Raw genomic sequence first — 23,327 nt, 5'->3', positions numbered from 1 at the left:
GTTTAATAGGAGATAACCGGGGATGTGTTTCCTTCCTTTTAAAAACATCATTACACCTAGGTACAATATATGGAGTTTTGATCCTTTTACATAGAGTACAGCTGATGTGCAGCAGAGGTTCACCAGACTAATTTGTGGATGGCAGGATTACCTTGAGAGGAGAAACTGACGAAACTGGGCCTGTATTCTTTAGGGTTTAGAAGAGCAGGCTTAAGGTGACAAATGGCCTGCTCCAGAACCTTTATTCCAATGTTCCTATTAAAAACACGGAACTCAATTTACTCTCCTAATATAAATTGTTGCAAATTATGCAAAAATAAAGGCTATTAGGCATCCAACAGGACAAAACGAAAATGAAAATATAAATATTTTTCAACAAAAATAGTCTCCCCACCATAAATAAGAATGAATTCAGAATATTTCATGGCTTTCAGAATTAAAAAAGCAAATTATCCAACACTTACTTCTCTAGATATATTGAAAACTTACAGTATTTATTGTCCTGGCGTGTGATACATACATCTATTGGTAAACATAAAAGAATATTTGGTACTTTGAAGGGCTAAGCCAATAAATCCAAACCTAGCATCCTACCCGTCCAAATGCATATTTTAAACATAGAAGCAGGTGTAGGACATTTAGCCACTTGAGCCTGTTCTGTCATTCTAGATCATGGCTGATCATCTACCTTAGAACCATCGCTTATGCTATTTTGATTCCATTAGGATCTAGAAATCTCTCTTTTGAACATACTCAAAGACAGACCCTTCCAGGGTGGGAAATACCAAAGAGTCACTACCCACTGACTAAAGAACTACTTTCTCACTTCGGTCTCTTTATTCTGAGACTGTGACCCCTTGCTCTACGTCAGGGCTTGCAAAAGTGGGGATGGGAAACCAAGTGAACTGAAATTGTGTGGCCACATGCTCACAGGAAGAAATAGTCACTGTGAAGCTCCATTTCTCCCTTCCAGCCCTCTCAGGTCTTCTGCCTCACCACCTCCTGAAACCCTGCTCTCTCAGTTTTCACCATTAAGGTCATCATTATCAAAACTTGAAATGGGAGTCACACAGTGGGAAAATGTTTGATCTGCACTATTCTAGAACTCCCTCCAAGTCAGGAGACATTCTTTCTACATCTGTCCTGTCTAGTCTTTGAAAATTGTTTTACATTTTAAAGTTAACTGTTCACACCAAACCTAAACTCTCCTTTTTTGGCAACACAATATCTATTGCCAACAGTATTACATCGTGCAGCACGTGGCATGGAAGGTCTAGTACAACTGAGAGGGTCAGCCAAATTTCTAGCAGAGATAACAGGCAAAGCTAATCTGAGTGACACAGCATCAACAGCAGGATCTTCCTATTCCACGACGGGCGATTCCATAACTTTATCAGGTAGCTTAAGCATTGTGCTCCAGCTTGTTCTGTTAACATCTGACCTTCAGATAAAATAAGACTTACTAGCAATCAGTGGATTAAGGCATCTACACATGGAACGTGGCTTGTTCACTTCCACCATATTTTATTAATTGCCAATTTATATCAATTGCTTGAGGCCCCTCCCCCTTACTAAACAGTTGCTCAGAAAATTTCTAAAAAAGGTACCTAAATTTCTAGTTGAGAATTCAAAAAGACCTGTCACTTAAAAGGTACGTCCACCTAGAAGAGCTGAAAGAAATTCCCATACACAAGTGTGCATTTGAAGCTAAAGTTGCTAATTTTCAGGGTATCATAGAGCAATTCACAGCCATGAAATCACTTCAAAAATGTTGTTACCATTGTGCAAATAAAACAGTCAATTTCTGTACAGCAAGGTTCCACCAATATCTATAATAAACAAATGAGCTAAGTTTTTTCTGATGGTTTGAACTGAAATGTTTGCCAAACCACTAGAAGAATTCATCTGCTCTTCAAGTACCGTCATGGGAGAATTTACAGCCATCTGAATAAAATTTTAATTTACAAAATACAAGTTTAGAGCTGACTATTGAGCCCTCGAGCCTCCTTCACCGTTTGTTAAGATCACGACTGATCTGACTGCAGTCTGACGTCCACCACCCTGCTTAGCCCCAAATACCCTTAGGTTCTTGACTCAAGGGAGCAAATCTACCTCTGCCTTAAAAATATGCCGTGATTCTACTTCTGCCACTCTGGGGAAACAGTGCCACAGACTCTCAAATCCCCATGAGAAAAGAAATTCTCCTCATCCCTATCTTAAAAAGGTAAAACCATCTTCTCAGCATCCATCCTGTCAAGTGCACGAAGAATCTATTTCTAAAGAAGGATCACCGCACTCAATATAAACTTCTTCTCACCAGAGATATTGCCAAACCTGCTGGATTTCTCCAGCAATTTGTTTTTGTTTGATCCAGATATCAAACATCCACAATTCTGTTTTATTTATTACACTAAAAAGAGTCTAATCTCATTCTTCTAAATTCCAATGGATACAGACCCAACCTGTCCATAGCTTCCTCAGTTCTGAGTTCTGAGGAAAGGTCACCAGACCCGAAATGTTAACTGTTTTTTTCCTTCACAGATGCTGCCAGACCTGCTGAGCCTTTCCAGCAACTTTTTTTTTGTTCCTCATAAGCTAACCTGCTCATTTCAAGAATCAGTCAAGTGAACCTTCTCTGAACTGCTTTCAAAATAATTATGTCCATTTTTTAAAATAGGAGACTAAAACTGTACATAGATATGGTCTCTCCAAAGCCCTGTATAATTGCTGCAAAATATCTTTACTGTTATATTCCATTGTCCTTGTAATAAAAGACAACATTCCAGTTGCCTTGTTAATCACTTGCTGAGCCTGCACACAATTTCTTTTTGTGACTCACGCACCAAGACACCAAATCCTTTCGGTGTATTGTGAATCTTCTATTCATCTGAACAAGTCCACACTTTCCTGCAATATACTCTCTCCCTTTGTAGACTCCTTACATCCTCCTCAACTTACTTTCTTACCAATCTTTGTTAAAAAATAAATTTAGCAACCGTACATACATTCATTCATTCCTTTCAGCCAAGTCATTGATACAAGTTGAAAATAAATTAACATTCCACATTGATCCCCAAACACTCTATTCATTACATGTTGCCAACACAAATATAATCCATTTATGTCTACAGTAGAGACCATGTCCTTTTATTTTGGACTGTAGACTAAAATGGAAAAAGGACTGCTGTAAACCAAGGACTGTGGAAGGAGTAGCTGCACTTTTAAAAACAAGTTTGAGTTGTGTTGACATTGTTGATTTGTTCAAGCAATGGGGGGGAGGAAAAGGGGGAAAAGAAAGATATTTGAGACCCAATAGCATCCTAGCTAAGTGTTCAGGGCATGCTTTGCCTGGTGAGAGACTGTTGCTTGGATTTTTACTTAGGGACAGGGTGTGCACCAGGAGTCATTAGTCTGGCAACAACTCTCTGAATGGCTCCTGGAGCATGCATATGACCAATACAGAGGCGGAAGATCTCGAGACTGTAAGAGATACCATTTCTCATTTTGTCTCCCTGAAGAGAAGTAATCAGGAACTGAAAGATAGCTATCTCTTTAACAATTTGCTATAAACTGTAACTTTAACCAGTGATTGAAAGTTTGAACAATTAATGTGTCAACCATCCTGTGTTTTCAACAAAGAATTAAAAGAATCTGCAAATATGCAAACTGGATATCAGAAGGACATAGAAACAGCAAAAAATACCTCATCGAATCCGGTGAACTGGTACTATGGATCTGTATTTCCCCAATATTTCTTCCTTCACACAATTACTTTCAAGTTAGTTGTTGGTTTATCTGCATGAGAGTGTAGGAAGGTTAGAGACTCAGCTCGTAGACGTATATGTTGATAACCTATATTTTTGTATGTCCATGGTTAGAATTGATCTTTTTGTAATAATAGTTCATTTCAAGTACAGAAATCTGGTCAGTGTTTCCCATTAATCTGATTCCACTGAACAGGTATATTGGGGAATGTGTTTAATTTAATTATGTCTTGAACTTTTGTGATGACCCAGGAGTAATGGTGCTCAAGAATCAATGTCCTTTGCCATGTAGGTCATGACAAGAGATTGGGGCTCATCTGGGATCATTTTAAAACAGAGACAGTGAAGATCAGCTCAGCAGGTCTGGCAGCATCTGTGGAGAAAAATCAGAGTTAATGTTTCGGGTTTCCTCAGGACTCAGTTCAGTTCTGAGGAAAGGTTACCAAACCTGAAATGTTAACTCAGATTTTCCTTCACAAATGCTGCCAGACCTGAACTTTTCCAGCAACTTCTGTTTTTGTTCCTGATTTACAGCATCTGCAGGCCTTTTGGTTCATACATTGAAGATCAGGGTGTAGTAGAAGTAAGTAATAAAGGATTAAAGGATTAAAGGAAACACCAGATTCTGCATTACAAAACCAAAGGTATCATGAAATTTGATACCTTCATCAACTTCCTTAGATAGCCACTGATAGAAATACTTTTGTGGAAGAATGCACTTCCTGTTGAGAACATCACTAATTTTCTTTCAATCCTCTTTATTTTGGTTTGGGAACTGTGAGTTGAGATTGAGAGAGTTAAATGTTGAACAGCTGCTTGTTTAAAAAGAAAGACAAAGACAGATGTTATCTGTTGGGAACTGGCCTGGAACGTAATGCAACTTTATTACCAACCTCAGAACAATGTAGATGAATCAGCACTAAGCAGTTGCTCTGTTCAGGGTTGGCAGCTGATTGGCTTTTCAATTGGTCAAAGGAGGGCCAGTGCTAACCAGCCAACCACAGGGAATGTTGATTAAAACAAAAAAGGGAGAGAACTGGTTCTGACTGTGTTTTTTGCTGGAGACAGAATAATTTTGAGAAGCTTCCAGGCTAGCTATTCTACTTTGCTCTCTAGTTTTCTCTCCAGTTATTGAATTGTTGAATGTTCTGAGAAAAGAATCTCCATCTGTAAGAAATAGTTACTTGGTTGCACTAATCAGTGCCTTTACAATTCAAACAAGATGTACAGTTCTATATTACTGTGAACAAATCATTGTCCATGAATACCATTTTTTTTTCCTAAATTATCCCTTAACTATATCTGTCTGTTAGTGTTTGTGTGTGGGGGTTACAAAGAAACATAGGAATAGGCCATTCATCCCACCAGGCCCGTGCCAACATTCAATAGCATCATGGCTGATCTGTGGCCTAAATCCATACACTTTGTTTTGACCCATATCTCTCAATGCCTTTGCTTACCAAAAATTTGTCTATAATCAAATTTAAAATCAACTAATCCAGCATACACTAACATTTGTGCAGAGTTCCAAATATCTACCTTTATATAGAATTGTTTCCTAACATCTCGCTTGAATGATCTGGCCCTAATTCTCAGACGACATCCCCTCGTTCTAGAATCACTGACCAGATGAAATAATTTACCTTTATCTACCCTGTCTTTTCTTCTTATTATTTTGAAGACCTCGATGAGATCATTCTTTAACGTTCTAAATTCTAGAGAAAACAGGCCAAATTTGTCTAATCTCTCCTCATAACCTAACCCCTGTAGTCCAGGTATCATTCTTGCAAACCTAGGTTGCACTCCCTCAAAGGCCAATATATCCTTCCTAATGTGTGATGCCCAGATCTAACCAGGATTTCGTATAGCTGCAGCACGTCTGTGTCCTTATACTCCAGTCTTCGAGATAGAAAGGCCAGTTTCCATTAGCCACCTTGGTTATTTTCTTGCAATTATCTGTACCATTTTAAAGATCTATGCATCTGAACCCACAAGTCCCTTTGGGCATCCACTGTTTTTAACTTCATACAATCTAAAAGTATCCTGATCTATCCTTTTTCAGCCCAAAATGGATAACCTTACACCTGCTCATATTGAACTTCATCTCTCACAGTTCTGCCCATTCACCAAGTCTATTAAATTATTATTATTAAAGTCTATTACCATTAAATATCCCTTTGTAATTTTACACTACCTAAAACAGTCTAGTGCCATCCAACTTTGAATCATCAATTATCCAAGTAATTGATAAATAATGTGAATAACTGAGGGCCTAATACAAATCCTTGTGGGACACCACTGGTCACATCCTGAATACCTATTATCCCTACTTTGTCACCTGCCACTCAACCAATTTCCCAACTGTGAGTAATTTGCCCAGTGCAGATATCCCAAACCCTGGCAGTGACGTCTCCACATACAATGCAGCACCCACTCAGTACTAGACTCCAGTGTCAACTTAGATCATTGCTCAATTCTTTTGAATAGGCTTGGAACTTCTGAATCAGAGGTGAAGGTTCTAACACCAGGACAAACTGGCATGATAACTTAATTTCACTTAATTTGTATTGTTGCACACAATGTAGTGCTCAACATAAATGGGTTAATGGCATGAAGAAGGCAGAGAAAAATCAGCCAGGGCTCCTGCTTCCTTATTCATTGGCTGCAAATGGGAAGTGCAGATGCCAACTTAAAACAATATCATGCTTTGATCTGATGCCTTCCATTGTGTAGCAACCAACATACATTATTAAAGCCACTTGAGTCGAGGCAGCAGCCTGTGTCCATGGGACCGTTCCTCAACACAAGTTTATATCTTCAGGAAAGAAAGGGACAGTATTGACAGAGAACAGAGAACAGAGAACAATCTGTTATAAAACTGTGGTTTGTACTATACGGCACTCAGCGATAGCATAGTTGCTGATTATCACTTAAATCATGCTATCACCTTATGCTTGCTGCACAGTTACAGAATGTCTACTCTAGATTATCCTGGATTACCGCAGGATAACAGATTGAAAATGAATAACCTAAGGAAAAAATTCAAAGATTTTTTTGAAAACTCCTTTGAATGAACAAGTGTACAAAGATGTCAAACCCTTGTAACCATTTGGTAAATTCATATCCAATCATTTTTACTTAGATATAATTGTTCCAACTTTAAAAACTTGCAATGTTTTTCTTTAGAAAAAAAAAGACATGGTAACGCTGATGTGACAGAACAGCAAGAGAAGAAATCTCTTGCTTATGTCAAAAACCTCACATTCATCATGACCGTCCGAAACGCAACATTTTCTATTAGCCACGCAAATTTTCTTGCATTTTTTTAAATATGTATTTCAGGAGGATAAACATGTTGCAAGGACTATTTAATAATTTTGTATTCAAATGCACAGGGAACCTGAACAATGACCGAAGGGTCTGTTTCTGTGCCATATGACTCTACAACTGTAAATGCTGGGAAAGGGAAAGTAGGATGTAGTGTTCTTAGGTAGTACAACAAAGCTCAGCTTGTAGCATTCTCACCTCCAAGTCAGAAAGCCGTGATTCAAATGCTGCTCCAGAGTTTATAGCACTTAATCCAACCTGATACTCCACTGCATGAAGGACTGCACTGTCACCTGTCTGGTGAGTGTGCAAGATCCCATGGCACTCTCTGCCCTGGTTGATATTTCTCTCTCAGTAGTTTTTATTTTAAAATGATGTTAATTATCTCATTGTGTGATCACTTTGTTTGTAAGGCAGCTGCCATGTTTACTATATTATAGCAGTGTACACTTCAAAATAATTCATTAATTGTAAAACACCTCAAGACTACCACACATCATGAAAGGCGCTATTTAGATGCAGGTCTTCCTTTTCAGATGGATTATCTGACAGCATGTGAACAGGTACTATGGTAAAACAGCTACTATGGTAGATTATAAACTCTTCAAGCACAATAACAAAATATCATACAGCATAAAATATTTTGTTCGTCATGATAAGTTCTATGATATCAAGTAATTCTTCATAAACATCTGCATTTTCTCATTTCAAGTCACCTCGTTATTTTCTCATTCTCCTTCATTGACAGTTTTCTAGTAGCCTCCAGAATACAGCATTCACACAGAATAGTTCTGAATTAATTTCAACTAACAGTGTCAACAAGTGTTTAAATGAAGAATTTATATGAAATGGACTGAAAAGAATTGCAATGTATCAGCATTTTTCAGATTGTGCACCAGATTCTAAATGGCAAAGACAGCACTTGTGATTGGATTTATATGTGTAGACCGAGTACAGCCACCTCTGTAACATGGCAGACTCTGATGGAAAAGAGCAAAAATGTGTTTCTTTGCAGACTTTCTTTCACCATAGCATCAACATTCAAAGCTGGATTCTGAAAGCAGAAAGGCCAGTAGAAATCAGACAAAGGGCTGACTGCCTTGCCAGATGGTCACTGGATGATCCAATCCAAAGACCATTTGTCGCTTGAATGATTCTATTTCAGTTTTGACTCACATTTAATCAGCACTCATTCAAGGCACTAAGAAAAATGCCTTACCTCAGGATTGTTAAAACGTGTGAATTCAAAATGATGCAAGTCCATGGAGACACTTCAACACCTTAAACACTGTCTGCGCAGATCGAATAAATAGGCTTTCCTTTTTAAAATCAGATGAATACATCCAGCCATACTGGCACCATAAACTCAAGAAAAGCTACAACCAGGAGGAATGCAAATAATATTTCAAATCCTTAATTCACAGGCACAACACTGCAGTCAGCAATTTCAAGTAGGCAATGCACACAAAGCTTGCATTGATGACAAGCCATTAAGGACATTTTCATTTACTTTCTGTGTTTAATTTGATTAGTGTACAGTTATTTGAGCCTTTGAGATGACAGCATTAACTCTTGCAGCATAATCTCATATAGCTCTACCTAAAGGCAAAATTAATGTGAACAATTCATGGATCTCAAGTGCACTCCCAAGTTTTCATGTATAGTTTTCCACTCTCGCCGACAGTTAAAATTATAGACAGTTGACATTAAAGTTCTTGCTTTTCTAGGTGATAGCTTGTAGCAAACAGAATACTGCAGCGACTACAAATGAACTTGAGAAGATACAGAACCAGTGTGCTGCCTCTCCAAATGATCTGCATCAAAAACATTGGATGCAAATTCACCGATCATTCCCAATGCAGAATGACAGAAACCTCGGCAATACCAGTGACAGCAAGGGTTCAGAGATAGAAAGGGACAACTATGAGGGAGGGGGTGGTGGTGGGTGGGGTGGGGGCGGTGTGGGGAACAGTCAATGCAGGACTGAGGGCATTGTCATTCAGTATACGAAACAAAGTAATGAGCTTGAAGTGTAGATTCAAACTGGCAGGAGTGGTGTTGTGGGCATCACAGAAGGGCGCTGCAAGGGATCAGGACTGGGAACTAAACAAACAAACAAACAAACAAACATCGAAGAATCTGTGTCCTATTGAAAGGACAAGTAGATGGGCAGAGGGTGCAGGACTGCCTTGTTACTAAGAAATGAAATTAAATCTATAGCAAGAAGACAGAGTTGGAATGCACAGAATCCACGTAGGACTGAGAAACCACAAAAGGTAAAAGAATCCTGCAGTGAGTTATGTACAGGCCTCCTAGCAGTAGTCAGGATGTAGGGAATTAAATAAACCGCAAAAAAAGCAAGTAAGAAAGGCACAATTACAGTAATCATGGGGAACTTCAATATGCAGGCGGACAGGGAAAATCAGGTCGGTAACGGATCAAGAAAAGGAACTCGTGAAATGTCTATAAGATAGTTTTTTTGGAGCAGCTCAAGGTACAGCCTACTACAGAACAGCAATTCTAGATTTGGTGATGTGTAATGAGGCCTACTTGATTAGGGAGGTTGTGGTGAAGGAACACTAGGGGGCAGTGGCCATAATATGATAGCATTTACCCTGCAGTTTGAGGGAGAGAAAAGCTTGTATCAGATGTAACAGTATTACAGTTGCATAAAAGGTAACTGCAAAGACATAAGGGAGGAGCTGGCCAGAGTAGATTGGAAGGGGAGCCCAGCCTTTAAAACAGACATGAGGAAGAATTTCTTCAGCCAGAGGGTTGTTAATCTGTGGAACTCATTGCCATTGAGGGCTGTGGAGGCCAAGTCATTGAATGTATTTAAGACAGAAATAGAGAGGTTCTTGATTAGTAAGGGAATCAATGGCTATGGGGAGAAGGCAGGATAATGAGCCTAAGAACCAGATCAGTCATAACTGAACGGTTGAGCAGACTCAATGGGCCAAATGGCCTAATTCTGCTTCTTTATCTTATGGCCTTACAGGAATATACTGAATTGCCTCTTCCACCTGTCCAATAGTTTATTCAACAACACAAAATATATTTCACACAAGGCTAACCTCACTTCCCTATTCCTGCTTAATTTTTAACCAATTACCTGTGGGATTAAGCGCTTCCCACGGTCAGTGACATTGCAGGATCAGATTTGTTAAAAAGTGTCTCTGGAAAATTAACAAAAAAGTTAACAAAATAAAGGCATCATTTAAAAAAATACAAACGTTATAGCTTCCAGTAAAATACAGGAATTTTCTGGACAATAAAGTTCTTGAAATATTGAACTGTGTTTTAGTCATATTCCAAACTTAATGTGGTAGAGATCTGTGGCTAGCTTCAATAAGATACATTGCAAAACACACTGTTCACTTTGCTTCTGGTAGACACCCACTGCTGTGCTTCACAGAAATAAAGGATTTAAGCATCTGCACTAACATGTGTCAACAGCAAAATGGGTGAATCAGTAACTATTAGCACAATGCATTTGTGAGGGGAAGGCTACATTGTTCTCTCAGGATCTGCTCTTTATTTTCATTCGGGTGTTATATTCTTATCTCACCACAGGTTTGAGTTGCAATTATGCAAATTATACCATCATTTCAGTACATTAGAATGAAGCCTGGAAACTCCATGGCACCCATGTTCTGGTGCACCAACGTATAATGGTCTGCAGCAAAGCACCACAGAGTTATACTCTGGCCCTTCCGAGCTGGCATGCTTATTCCAATTAACAAACACCAAACTAGACAAATCTTATTTTAATTCTACTTCATCAGTTTACTTATCCTGGTCAGCAAATTATAGAGTAAAACAGCAAACACTTTATAGATCAAGCAACAGTGATTTCCATGTGCTTCTTTCAATTTCGTCTACTGTATTTGCTGATCAAAATGCTAGTCTCCTCTACACTAGAGAAAAACTAAATGCAGATCAGGTGACTGCTTTGCAGAACATCTCCATTCAGTCCACAAGTACGTCCCAAAGCTTCTTGTGGCCTGACTTTTTAATTCTGCAGAGATAGTAGGAACTGCTGTGTTCATCCAGCCCTGCACCTTGTTGTCTCTGTTTTTAATTCTGCATCTTACTTTCATACCGTTTCAGACTTCGACTTCTGCACTGCTCTATGAAGCTAAACTGAAGTTTGAGGAGCAACATTACATCATTTGATTAGACATAACACTACTTTCTGAATTCAACAATTCAACAATAAACTCCCATTCCTCAGACGACATGTCCATCCTGGGCCTCCTGCAGTGCCACAACGATGCCACCCGAAGGTTGCAGGAACAGCAACTCATATTCCGCTTGGGAACCCTGCAGCCCAATGGTATCAATGTGGATTTCACAAGTTTCAAAATCTCCCCTCCCCCTACCGCAACCCAAAACCAGTCCAGCTCGTCCCTGCCTCCCTAACCTGTTCTTCCTCCCACCTATCCCCTCCTCCCACCTCAAGCCGCACCTCCATCTCCTACCGACCAACCTCATCCCGCCCCCTTGACCTGTCCGTCCTCCCTGGACTGACCTATCCCCTTCCTAACTCCCTACCTACACTCACCTTTACTGGCTCCATCCCCGCCTCTTCGACCCGTTTCTTTCCTCTCCACCTATCCTCTCCTCTATCCCTCTTCTATCCGCCTCCCACTCTCTCCCTATTTATTTCAAAACCACCTTCCCCCTCCCCCTTTTCTGATGAAGGGTCTAGGCCCTAAACGTCAGCCTCTCTGCTCCTATGATGCTGCTTGGCCTGCTGTGTTCATCCAGCCCTGCACCTTGTTGTCTCGGATTCTCCAGCATCTGCAGTTCCTACTATCTCAACAATAAACTTCATGTTTTCCTCATTCAACCTACCCAGTGCCTTGCTCAAAACTTATTCCATCTCGTACTTTTCCCAGTTATGTTAAAAAGGCCATCAACCTTAAACATTAACACTTTCTTTACAGACATTGCCATAACTGTTGAGCATTTCCAATATTGAGTCCATATGGATAAAGAGTTTACTTTACAGATTGCTGTAATTTTAAAATTCTCATTTTTTTAAAAAAAAATCCTTCCAGAAGCTTGCTGCTCCCTCTCTTAGCTCATGAGCCAATAATTCAGAAATCCCGATACTTTCCCCAATTTCTTGCAAATCTTTGATTTTCAGTGCATTATTGCCAACCCTGCCTTCAGCTGCCAAGACTCTAAACTCTGATACACCCCTGCCAAACCTCTGCTGCTCTTCATCCTTCTTTAAAGCATTCCTTGAAATCTCACTCTTTGACTTGGATTTTTGTCACTACATGTCAAATTTTGTTTCCTTACACTCCATGAAATACCTTCGGACAATTAACTAAATTAATACGCATTATATAAGTGCAAATTAGAACTGTAATTCTCTAAAGTCAAAGAGAACTTTAAGCAGAACATTGTTATTGAAATGTGGAATTTACAAATCAACAATAAAGACAGCTAAGTACACTTACATTATCTACAAGGCATTTACTGCGAAGTTGCTTTGATATTTTATCATATGGTAAACAAGACATCCAATGCAGAAGGTAAAACACCAACCAGGTTACACGTCTTTAATGTTACATACAAATTTATCTGAACAGCTTCATATGAAATATCATGAGACTGGAATAACCTCTCCTCAGAAATAATTAAAGTACACATGGGAGAGAGGGGGGCGCGCGCGAGGTGGGCGTGGGGGCAAGAGGGCAAGAGGGCGAGGGCAAACAGATAGTGAGGGCAAGCACAACCTGAAAGTTACACCAGCTCTTGTGAATGAAGTCATCTTAAAAACTATTTTGAGATTTGTCACACATCATTCCTCATCATTTGAGGTCTCCTGCCCTCCCACACTATCACAGACATTCCCTCTTATTCTTCACAAATCTTTTCATCGCTATATTTTCCTATAAGTAATCGTTAACTCAAAACACTAATCTGGTCTCTCTCAATAGATGGTGCCAGACTTCAGAGTATTTTAAGCAGTTTTTGCTTTCCTTACAGTTTTCGTGGCTTCCTTCACAGTCTTGATTCCCCCCAAGTATTTTTTAGCTAATTCATTATTTTTGAAATGCATTCACTTACTTATTTATTACAGACAATTTTCATTCATCAAGGTCAAACTGCAGCGAGATAAATGACTGCTAATCAGTCTTGGTGGTTACAGCAGTATGATAGTGTAGTGCACTCCTGCTTGCCGTCACATAGTCCCGGACGATCTCCTACAACCACTACAACAAAGAGAGATAGGCCAAGTTTAATGTCCAATCCAAAAAGATAATAACATCAATAAGGTGCCTGCCTGGAATGAACCATTCAATCCCCATAGCTCACAGGAGTAAACCCACAACTGACATATGTCTCCATTTTATAGTTTGGAAGAAACTAGTCACTTTCTATTATGGCAGTGACATTTACAGTCATTACCAGTATAAGATGACATTTTGCAGCACAAATAATTTTGCAACAAACATTATGAGCATACTGTACATTCAAAATAAAAAAGAAAAATTATGGGGCACTTTCATTTATCAAGTTTAAAACTGTGTACTTAATTTCACCCAGGTAAAATGGAGAATGATTTGCGCTGTTGAGATATGTTCATGTGTCATGGTGCACTGAAAAAAAGCTGTTGTTCTCCTAGACAATGTATCCCACTGGCAGGATCACATCAGTCACTAAACAGACACCAGCATCATCTGAAATTTCTCCTTTGTTGATTAACACTACTACTGGTAGAATAGTTGCCAAGACAGATGGTCTGTCATCCTTTGCAATAGTTCCTACTGTTTACAGTTTCAGTCAAGCAAAACTGACTACAGTCATTAGGCAGCAGGATTTTAAACTGTTTATTTCAGGTCATAGTTAATGATGGGCTGAATGGCCTCTTTCTGTTGTACAGATTCTACAGTTCTATATTCTATGACTGATATTCACTTCCTATCTGGCAAAGAAAATGACTACTGCTGCATCGAGGTTGTATAAAGTTGAAATGAATGCTCTACTATTGAGCAGAACACTACAATTCTGAATAGAACTAGTAGCAAAGTTAACAAAGACAAATTATGAGATCCTGAAAAAAGGAATTGTGGCACTGGTGAGTGGTGGGTGGTGGTGGGGGCTGGTGGTAGCATTAATTCACACACTCATCGCTCTAAAATACATTAGTTTTCAAACCTCCCAGCCATGAAGCACCAATTCCTTGGGTGGTACAACTTCAAAACCAAGGTGTGAAAGCGCCATCCATAATCAGTGTACTGCCTGATTCCAACACCATCTAAAGCTCTCACCTTCACTTAGTTTCATGCACTCAAGGCGCATCTAAACCAGAAACGCAGTCTGTCCATTTTGACAATTCATCAAAAGAAAGCATGAAACAACACTGGAATACTTCTACAATCTACTAAACAGTTTCAAGAAAATGGGTAAGTGGGTGGGGGAAGGGGAGAAATAATCAAAGTACAGTTAACCTGCATTGTGTCTATATTTTTCTCTCTGCTAAACACAATGAATTTCACTTACAGGGAATCATCTGACTTGTGAACAATTCAATCAACACCCACAGCCTTCATTCCTTTTTGATGAATCATTTTAATTAGACATGCCTGGTAAACTTTCGCAAAATACACGTCCATTCACAGTCTTTGCAGCATATTCAGTGTTTGCTGCTGCTAGTTCCCGTTCTAAAAACTTACCAAAATGAAGCAATTACTCAAGTACTGTTTAAACGTTAATTACAGCCTAAGTTTGCAAATGAGACCCAACATTATTTTGCTTAGACAACTGGTTATTTTCTGATTGGTTTTCAGCAGTAATCAATCAAACTTTTTGACCACAGGTAAACGCATTAATCCCAAGTTAGCAAAGTCACAAATATATGGAGGAAAAAGAGGATAGGAAGATAGGCAGAGTAAGAGAAAAGAGTAAAGGAGTAAAGTGATATTAATTTGAGCAATTTCTTAAAACACGAAATAATTACATAAAAATTAACATTTTTCTTTCACAAATACTTTCAAGCTCTATTTTATAAGAAACCATCTATTCGCAAAACAAATATTCAAGTCACAAAAGCTTTTTTTTGCTTTAGCGAATGAATCAACTTCTGGCACCTATTGATATTCCTTTCCATGGCTGTTCTCGAGGTGCGTGATTAAACAGGAGCAGCTTTATCAGCATTCCTAGCTCCGCCTCCCTGACTGGAACAGATGCCCCTTGTTAATAAAATGAATCACCAAAGCATTGAAATTAAACTGCATCCACAATCCACCCACGTCGATTACATAACCACGCGAGTGTCAGAGTTTATAATGATTCTCATCCGGCATAGCCCAAGCGCACTGTAAACATTCAGTCTCCAATTCCTTTCCTACACTACCTGTTCTCACACGCATTTCTGTAATGCGCCCACCCCACCCACCACAAAAATATACAACCGTGGGCGTCTTCTGGAAATTCAGCGGGGAACAAATTTAATTCACAGCAAATCGGTTTTAACTGGAATTACTTCAGGGTACAGGTTGGTGCCATTTCATTTCAGCTGATAATTAACTGTTTAGAGCACACTGTCATACAAGTAAGGTCCTTATCTGTCTCCAAGTAAGGGGGCAGTTGTGTGTGAAATTTTAAAAAATGCTGGAAAACATCCAGCGGGTCAGGTTGCACCCTTAGGCAGAAAAACATAGCTAACAGCAATGATCATCGCCAAACACGAACTAATACAACCATCTCCCCTTGATATTCAACATTATCATTGCTGAATGCTGCAGCCATCAACATCCTGGGACCAGGACACCCTCCAACTTCTTTTCAGTGCGCAGACCTCTAAAACTGTGCGCAACATCGACTTCCGAAACCAGAACTCAATGCGTCAGTATGCCAACCGGCGTGTGCAGAACCTCAAACTGGCTATATTGCCTAGAACTATTACACACTAGAAACTGAACCGAAACACCAATGCAACTGCTGTGGCTACAAGAGCACGTCAGAGACCACAATTCTGGAGCGAGCAACTCACCTCATTTCTCCCTAATGCCTGTTCACCATCTTTAAGCACAAGTCAGGAGTTCCTCTCTACTTGCCCGGATAAATGCAGCTCCAACACAAAGCTTGATCATCTAGGATGAAGCTACTCACTTGACTAGCACACCCATAAACATCCATTTCTTTGAACACTGGCACAAGTTTCACCATTCTTAAGATGTAATGCAGAAATTCACCAAGGCTGCTAGGATAGCACCTTCTAAACTCACAACCACTGCCATAAAGAATGACAAGGACAGCAGATACATAGGAATACCACCAGCTGTAAATTCCCCTCCAAGCCACTCACTTTCCAGACTTGGAAATATAATTCCATTATTTCAGTGTCACTGTGTCAAAATCCTGAAATTCTCTCCCTAAAAGGCATTTCTATGACAAATGGCATATAGCAGTTCATGAGGGTAGCTAACACCACCTTCTCAAGGGCAACTGGGATGGGCAATAAATATTGGGCCAGCCAATAATGTCCACATTGCATGAATGAATACAAAACAAAAAAAAATCTAAAGGAGCAGGAAGGACCTGGATTCAACTTAAAATAGAAACAGGAGCAGGTCATTCGGCCCTCAAGAGGTCATGGTTGATATGTGGCCTAACTCCTTATACCCCCCCTTTGGCCTTTCTCCCTTAATACCTTTGCTTAACAAAAATTTATCTCAAGTTTAAAACTGATAACCGATGAAGCATCAACTGATGTTTGTGGAAGAAAGTTCTAAATATCTACCATCCTTTATGTGTAGAAGTACTTCCTAACATATCTCCTGAATAGTGAAAACAAAAAATGCTGGAAATCACAGCAGGTCAGGCAGCATCCATGGAGAGAAAGCAAGCTAACGTTTCGAGTCTAGATGACTCTTCATCAGAGTTGTCATTACCTACCTTCTCTTTTCCTATTAATATCTTGAAAGCTTCAATCAGATAACCACTTAACCTAAATGCTACAGAAACAGGTGAAATTTGTCTAATCTCTCCTCATAACTTAACCCCTGAAGTCAGGGATCATTCTTAGGTTCATGAGAATGGTCCCAGGAACGGAAAGCTTAACATATGAGGAACGTTTGAGGACTCTGGGCCTATACTCATTGGAGTTTTGACAGATGAGGGAGGATCTAATTGAAACTTTCAGAACAGTGAATGGCCTGGACAAAGTGGACGTTGGGAAGATGCTTCCATTGGTAGGAGAGACTAGGACCCGAAGGCACAGCCTTAGGAGCAAAGGGAAGACCTTTTAGAACGGAGATAAGGAGGAACTACTTCAGCCAGACAGTGGTGAATCTATGGAATTCACTGCCACAGAAGGCTGTGGAGGCCAGGTCATTGAGTACATTTAAGACTGAGATAGATAATGATTATCAAGGGGATCAAGGGTTACGGGGAGAAACCAGGAGAATGGGGTTGAGGAACTTATCAGCCATGATTGAATGGTGGAGCAGACTCAGTGGGCCAAATGGCCTAATTTCTGCTCCTATGTCTTATGGTCTTATTCTTATAAACCAACGTTGTACTTCCTCCAAGGTCTGCTCAGTATACTCCAGGGTGGTGTCTAACCAGGATTTCATATAGCTGCAGCATAACTTCTGCAATCTTAAACTCCAGTCCTCTAGACAGAAAGGCCAATAATCCATTAGTCACCTTGATTACTTTCTGCACCTGTTTGTGGCATTTTAAAGATCTATGCATCTGAACACCCAAGGCCCTTCGGACATCCAACATATTTAACTTCATACCAGCTAGAAAGTGGGTCCAAAATGGAAATCTCTCATTTGCTTACATTGAACTCCAGCTGCCACAGTTTAGCCCATTCACTTAGCATTAAATTACAAACGGATATTTATAGACTATCGTCTACACTGTCCCACAGCGCCACCTAAATTTATGTCATCAGCAAATTGGGATCTGACTTTCTATGGCATTATTCAAGTCATTAATAATGAAAGTGAATAAATGAGCCCCATACACAGATCTTTGAGAGACACCCCACTGGTCACATCCTGATTACCCACCCATTATTCCTACTTTTGATCGAATGCCAATTTCAACCATTCAACTAATCAAGCAAGCCATGCCAGTAATTTGCCTTCAATTCTGTTGGCTTTTATCTTAATTAATAATCTCTTATGTGGGACTTTATGGTCTTCCTGATTAACTGAAATTTTCAGTGTTCAGTTACCCCATCCTTGATTATATGGCCCAACAATTTTCTCAGCACAAATGTTAGACTAACTGGTCTATAATTCCCTGGTTTACCTCTTTCACCCTTCTTAAAAAGCAGACGGACATGTCCCTGTGGATTGGAAAATTGCACAACTCCTGTATCTAGTATCTATAATCTCTGAAAAATTATAGTTAGGGTGTCTACTATATAATCCTTTACTTCCTTTAGATGGAAACTGACAGATCCTGGGGTTTTGACACTCTTTAGTCCCATTAATTTCCTCATTATTGATGTTTTACTTATAGTCAAATTTATTCAGTCGCTGTCCCTAATCCACTATTAATTTCCTCAGGAGTTCCAGCAAGCTATCCTCCTTTTCTATTGTAAATACTGAAGGAAATAATTATTCAACATGTCTGCCATTTTCCCATAATTATTGACAATAATTTTCAGTCTTTAGTGAGCCAATACTCCTCCTGACCACCACTTTCTCTTTATATAACTATGAAATTTCTTCTAATTGATGTCCCTTGCAAGTTTCCTTTCATAATCCCTTTTAGTAGCTTTTATAAGCAGCTTTATGGCTCTTTGCTGGTCTTTGCATTTTCATTCCCATTCTACAGGATCTGTGCTGTTTCTTTATATTTTTTAAGCCCTTTTAGTTTTACGTTGTCCATTAACATTCAAGCAAATGGCACAAAACATACTCCATCAAGCTCCTTTGGTACTGCACTGAACTGTCAGCCTAGATTTCTGTGCCCAAATGTGTAATGTGGAACGTGATCCCACAATCTTCTGGCACCAGGAGATACCAACTGAGTCACACCGATACAATGGAAAGATGCACTGCAAAAGTACTTAAAGATATGTGGGAGAGAATGGGGGAATAATTGGATGAACATCATGGAATTCAGGCAGTTTGAAATGTAACGAAGAAAAGCCATCAAAATTGAGTAGGATATAAGCCTAGAAAAAGGAAGTAGCCCAAGATCAGGAGTGAAGACTGCCCCATTAACTGGAGTCTCTACATTCTGGAACTAATCCACTAACCCCTCCTCCTCGTCAGCTTCCTTTCCTCTTACAAGATCTTCTGTAAAACTAGACTCTTCGATTAAATCTCTGTTAACCTGCTCCCAAGGTGTCCTCCTTTGGCTTAATACCATCATTTCTTCCTCATCACTCTGAAACTCCAGGCAGTGTTCTTTATTGATAAAGACACTATACAAATACAAGTCATAATTGCTGACATCACATGCTCTGATGTCTGCGTAAAGTGTGTTGCAAGAAGTAGTTTGTCTATTCTAATAATTTTAAATGCAGATGCCAATGCTGGAAATGAGGCAAACACAAGGAAGTTGAATGATGTCTCTTACTCAGACACCATCCCTAGCAGAGTTGCTACTGCACAATTTTGTTGTCGTAGGCCACCTGGCACAAGATAGAATTAAATCAGTGTAACATTCTGCATTAATTCTGAGCATAAAAATTAAAATTAAGATCTTTCACCATGGTTCTATCACCCATTTCAAAAAGTCAATATCAGACAGAACTGTACTTAAGTACAGTTCTTCAGTTACACAGTACATCAGTATGTGCAGTATGCACTTAAATAAACGAAACCAATTGGCATCCTGTTTCAAGAGGTCTTGGTATTGCTCCAGCTCTTAAAATATGAAAAGCCAGTTTATTGGCTTTGATTTACTTTTCCTGTGTTTGTTTTGCAATCAACAGCAAAACAACAGGCAAGGAGGATGCTAGGAATTACATTCTCCTTCTAGTTCTTGTAGTTTAAGAAACTGCTCCCCGCTCTCATCAAACAATATATGATACTCCGAATTTGAGATAAATGGATACTGTACAAATGCAGAATTTTCAGTCTCCAAAGGCTTGTATCATTTATCTACAAGGTGAGACTCAATGGCTAGGCTAGCATTTATTACACACTGCTAATTGCCCTGGAGAAGGTGGTGGTGGTTTAACTTCTTCAGTGGTTGCAATCCTTTTGGGGTGCAAGGACACCAAGTGCTGTTAAGAAGGGAATTCCAGAATATTGACCCAGTGACAACAAAGAAGTATCAATATCGTACCAAGTCAGGCTGATGTACAATTTAGAGGGGATATGCAGTATTCCCATGTATCTGCTGCCCTTATTCTATTAAAAAGGTAGAGCTCACTAGTTTGGAAGGTGGTGTCAATGGAGCTTGATAAATTCCTGCACTGCAGCTTGCAGCTGGTACACACTGCTGCCCCCTGTGCATCATTGATGAAAGAAATAAACAATGAAGATAGTGGATGAGGTACCAGTCAATCAGGCTGCTTTGTCCTGGATGATGTCAAACTTCATGAATATTGCTGGAGTTGCACTCATCCAGGCAAATGGAGAGTATTCCATCACACTCCTCACTGGTAGATGGTGGACAGTTTTAGGAAAAAATCAGGTAAGTTACTTGCCCATTAATTCCTACCCTTTAACTCAACTCCTCTCACAGCCACAGTATTCATATAGCTAGTCCAGTTAGTTTCTGTTCTATTGTAAACCCCAGAATGTTCAGATTAGGAGATTCTGGACTGGTAATCCCACTGCACATCAAGTGGCATTGTTTAGATTCTCTCATGCTGGTGTTGGTCATTGCCCGTACTTGCGTGGCATAAATGTTACTTGCCACTTTTCAGCCCAAATTTGGATGTTCTCCACGTTTTGCTGCATTTGCACACAGACTGCTGTGGTATCTGAGGAGTTGTTAACAGTGTTGAACATTGTGTAATCATCAGCAAACATCTCGTCGACTTCCAATCTTTTGATGGAGAGAAGGTCATTAATGAAGCGGCTGAGCATGGTTAGGCCAAGGACACCACCCTGAGGAACTCCTGCAATGATGTCCCGAAGCTGAGATGATTAACCTCTAACAACTACAACCATCCATCTTTGTATGACTTTGATCAACTGAAACTTCAGTTTTGCTCAGAATCCTTGATACCATAGTCGGTTAAGTTCTCCTTCAATCTCAAGGGCAGTCACTCTCACCTCACCTATGGAGTTCAGCTCTTTTGTCTATGGTTGGACCAAGGTTGTAATTCACACAGCAAATGAGCAATCCTGCACAACCCAAAGTGAGTGTTAGCTACCGGATTTATCCTATGCAAGAGCCACATAAATCAAAGAACCCTTCCATCACTTTTATAATGGTCAACAGTAGACTAATAGATCAGTTATTGGCTGGGATGGATCTGTCCCACTGTGTGTACAGGACGTAACTGGACAGTTTTCTGCATTGTCATGTAGATACAAGTGTTGTAGCTGTACTAGAAAAGCTCGGTCAGTTCTGGTGCACAAGTATTCAATTCTATTGTCAGAATGTCGTCAGGGACTATAACTTTTGCAATGCCCAGTGTCTCCAGTCATTTCTTGATAACAAAGGGATTGCTCAACTAGAATGTGAGTTGCTGGAGACCTCAGGAAGAGTCTAAGATGAATTCTAAGATTAGGAGGCAACTAATGAAAAGGGAGGCAGTCAATGAAAGACTGAGCAAGTTGTATTTAAATGCATGCAGCATACAAAACAAGGTAAAGAGCTTGTCGCACAGACTGAAATTAGCAGGTACGCTGTTGAAGAGTATCACAGAGACACGGCTGCAAAGGGATCAGGGCTGGGAACTAAATATTCAAGGACACTCCTCCCGTCGAAAGGGCAGGCAGATGGGCAGGAGGGACAGGGTTGCGTTATTAGTAAGAATTGAAATTAAATCCATAGCAAGAAGTGATATAGAGTTGGAAGGCATAGAATCTGTGTGGGTAGAATTGAAGAACTGCAAAAGAAAAACGACCCTGATGGGAATTGTGTACAAGCTCCTAGCAGCAGTCAGGATGTGGGAAATTAAGTAAGTTAAGAGATAGAAAGGCATGTAAGAAAAACACTATTATAGTAATCATGGGGGACTTCAATATGTAGATGGACTGGGAAAATTAGGTTGGTCACAAATCTCAATTGTGGAATATCTACAAGATGCTTTTTTTGGACCAGTTTCTGGTAAAGCCCACTACAGAATAAAAAATTCTGGATTTGGTGATGTGTAATGAGGCAGATTTCATTAGGGAGCTTAAGGTGAAGGAACCTCTAGGGGCAGTGACCATAACATGATGGCATTCATCCTGCAGTTTAAGAGGGAGAACCTGGACAACAGACTTACGGTATTACAATTGAGTAAAGGTGACAAGAAAGAAATGATGTGGGAGCTGGTCAGAGTTGGTTGGAAGGTGAGCCTAGCAGGGAAAACATTGGAGCAACACTGGCAGGAGTTTCTGGGAGTTATTCATCCCAAGGAAGAAGAAACATACTAAGGGGAGGATGAGCCAATCAAGGCTGACAATGGATGCATAAAAGCAAAAGAGGAAACATACAATGGGTGCAGATTAGTAGGAAGCCAGAGAATTGGGACACCTTTAAAAACCAAAAGATAACTAAAATAGCAATGAGGGGGGCGGGGAGGAGGAGAAGTGCACACGAAAACAAGATATAAAGGGTAAGCTAGCTTGTAATATAAAGGAAAATTGAATTTTTAAGATAAGTGTAAAGTAAGAGAGAGTCAATGTGGACATTGGAAGATGAGGCTGGAGTAGTAGTAATGGGGAACAAAGAAATGGCAGAGGCATCTGATTTCACAGTGGAACACACCAGCAACAAACCATAACTTCAAGAGAGTGTCAGGGGCAGAGGTGACTGTAGTGGCCATCACGAAGAAGGTGCTGGGGAAATTGAAAAATTTGAGGGTGGATAAGTCACCCAGACCAGATAAACTACATCCCAGAGTTATGGAGGACATAGATATGGAAATTAAAAAGCACTGGTGGTGATCTTTCAGGAATCCCTAGAGTCAGGGAAGGTCCCAAAGGGCTGAAAAATGGCTAATGTAACACCCCTGTTTAAGAAGGGAGGGAGGCAGAAGACAGGAAACTATAGGCCAGTTAAGCCTGACCTTAGCCGTTGGTAAGATTTTAGACAACAAGGTGCAGGGCTGGATGAACACAGCAGGCCAAGCAGCAT

The 23,327-nt window shown here is 39.9% G+C and overlaps 1 protein-coding gene across 2 annotated transcripts in view; it reads right to left on the bottom strand.

The window, feature by feature from the left end:
* Positions 1-23,327, bottom strand: part of tnk2b (tyrosine kinase, non-receptor, 2b) — a 252,032-nt gene that overhangs the window by 211,188 nt on the left and 17,517 nt on the right. The window contains exon 1 of one of the 2 annotated variants that reach the window (XM_048604621.1): positions 3,704-3,797. The exons of the other annotated variant lie outside the window; for it this stretch is intronic. The gene's annotated coding sequence lies outside the window, so the exon portion shown is untranslated. Of the gene's footprint in view, positions 1-3,703; positions 3,798-23,327 lie in introns of those variants that run through there. 2 annotated transcript variants of the gene reach the window in all.

Source organism: Rhincodon typus, chromosome 13, assembly GCF_021869965.1.
Source record: "Rhincodon typus isolate 14 chromosome 13, sRhiTyp1.1, whole genome shotgun sequence".
Taxonomy (NCBI): Eukaryota; Metazoa; Chordata; class Chondrichthyes; order Orectolobiformes; family Rhincodontidae; genus Rhincodon; species Rhincodon typus.
This window is presented reverse-complemented; position numbering and strand designations above follow the sequence as displayed.